Source organism: Emiliania huxleyi (assembly GCF_000372725.1).
Source record: "Emiliania huxleyi CCMP1516 unplaced genomic scaffold EMIHUscaffold_25, whole genome shotgun sequence".
Taxonomy (NCBI): Eukaryota; Haptophyta; order Isochrysidales; family Noelaerhabdaceae; genus Emiliania; species Emiliania huxleyi.
The window spans coordinates 953,990-956,368 of NW_005200170.1; positions in this window are offsets into that span (position 1 = coordinate 953,990).

Consider the following 2,379-nt stretch of genomic DNA (forward strand, 5'->3'; position numbering starts at 1 on the left):
CCCCCTACGACCCCCCAGGAGGACGGAGGTTGCTCCACATGTCTCATGTGCGGATTTCAACAAAAGAAATGAAGCGCTCGGGGGGGGCACCGCCTGTGGCGGCTCTCTGGCAGGCATGGCTCCAGGCGCTCCGGCCGCCGCAGTCGTCGCCGAAGCTGAGCCGGACGACGTGGCGATGCTCGACGGCAACACGATCGAGGTTATGTGGCAGCAGACCCGCAAGCGCGTCATCAAGATGCACAAGCGTGTGGGCACGGTGCGCTACCGGCCAAAGCAGCAGCGAAATCGGCCCGATAATGTCTATCTGGTCGAGTTTGAGAGGCGGCGCGGTACGCCCCGCACGGCCAAAGGGCCGCGGCTCCGAAAGACGAGCTGGCCGAAGCTTTGCGGGCGGAAGTATGTCGTGCTGCGCTCGCCATTGAAGAGGCCTGCGGGTGCGAGGTGGACGCCTGAGGAGATCGAGGCTGTGCGAGTGAGGATCGAGGCGGGAGAGGTGCATGAGAGCGTCGCGCGGGGCATTGGGCGCTCTCGTGATAGCGTCGCTTCATGTTGGAAGCGCTTCCTGCCGGGCTATGCGCCGCAGTCGACTAGAGACGGGCCGCGGGTGAAGAGCGGTGTCACTGTTGAGTTGGTCGAGAGCGCGATGCTCACGCTGCCCGAGAACGAAGGCACGACGGTTGAGGTTTTTGAGGCGGTCAAGCGGCAGGCGGCGATGAAGGGCGTCGCGCTGAACCTCGAGACTGCACCTGGTCAACGTGTGGTGTCGCGCGCGGAGCGAGGCGTCACCATCATTCTCACCCATCGAACATACTGCCCTCAATTCTCCGCCACCGGGGAGAAGCGCCTGTCGAACGTGCAGACAGACAGGGGCGCCAAGAGGTCGCAGAAATCTGCTGTCTACAAGTACTTGCCGCCGGTCGTCACCGCCGAGCGAGAGCCGGGCCTTCCGAGCACGAAGCGCGTCAGGGCTCACACGCCCAACGTCGGCGGCCCCAAGAAGTCGGCGCGCAAGACGAAGGAGCTTCTGGCTGGCGGCGACCGACGGCACGGATGATGGGGTGGCGGCCTGAACCATTGCCAGCGCCGCGTTGGCGACGGTGCGTACGTTGTACGTTGAGCAACTGTGTACTGTGTGCGAGACACAGTCTGTGTACTAGTACCTCCCGTCTAAGACGTAAAAAAAAAAACTGTTCCTGTTACGAAAAAAAGCTACTGCTCCGGCGACACTAGGGACTCGGGCCTGATCCCGCACAAAACATCTCCACACTCTCTCCTCTCCTATGACACGACTCTCCGACCTTGGGCTAGATTCCCATTTGATTCACCACAAGCGCCAAACTGATTCGCCGCGCGCTGCTGACAGCGTCAAGTGCGGCCCTTAGCTGAGTATAGCTCGAAGTGGGCGTCGAGGGGGCCTATAGTAGAGTGTGAGCCCGCGCGCTGCAAAGCTCGAGTGTGGGCGATGGCGCGAGCTGGGCCAGGGCCTCTCGGCGAGAGGGAGACGTTTGGCTTCTTGGGTCTGGTCCGAGATTGCGATCTCGGCTCGCCCGAGATGCCACCGAGACGGTGCTGCCTTGCTCGTGGGCGCCTAGGCCCGTGGAGAGGGTGAAGCCGGGCCTCATGGCTGCCACGAGCTGCAGGGCTCCAAGGACACGGACACTCGGGGTGAGGGGGGGTCCCCCCGGAGGGGGCTCTGGGGCATTGTTGGGTTGATCGCTCGTGCCGATCTCGGGTCGATCTCGGGTCGATCTCGGGTCGATCTCGAGTCGATCTCGGGTCGATCTCGGGTCGATCTCGGGTCGATCTCGGGTCGATCTCGGGTCGATCTCGGGTCTCGGGTCGGTCTTGGGTCGGTCTCGGAGTGGTCTAGAAAAGAAAAAATGTGGGGCGAAATGAGGCGAGATGAGGCGAGGTGAGGCGAGGTGAGGGGCGATGAGGCGAGATGAGGCGAGATGAGGCGAGGTGAGGCGAGATGAGGCGAGATGAGGCGAGATGAGGCGAGGTGAGGCGAGATGAGGCGAGATGAGGCGAGTGGCGAGATGAGGCGAGATGAGGCGAGATGAGGCGAGATGAGGCGAGATGAGGCGAGGTGAGGCGAGATGAGGCGAGATGAGGCGAGGTGTACCTCGGCGAGATGAGGCGAGGTGAGGCGAGATGAGGCGAGCGGGTGAGGCGAGATGAGGCGAGGTGTGAGGCGAGATGAGGCGAGTTGAGGCGAGATGAAGCGAGGTGAGGCGAGATGAAGCGAGGTGAGGCGAGATGAGGCGAGATTGAGCGAAACTTGGAGGCGAGAGGAAACCGGGATGTTGTGTGGCTGCTTGGTGCGCCCAAGCAGGTAGCACAAACAGCCAAACAGTGAATTTTGGGGGTTGTGTGGCC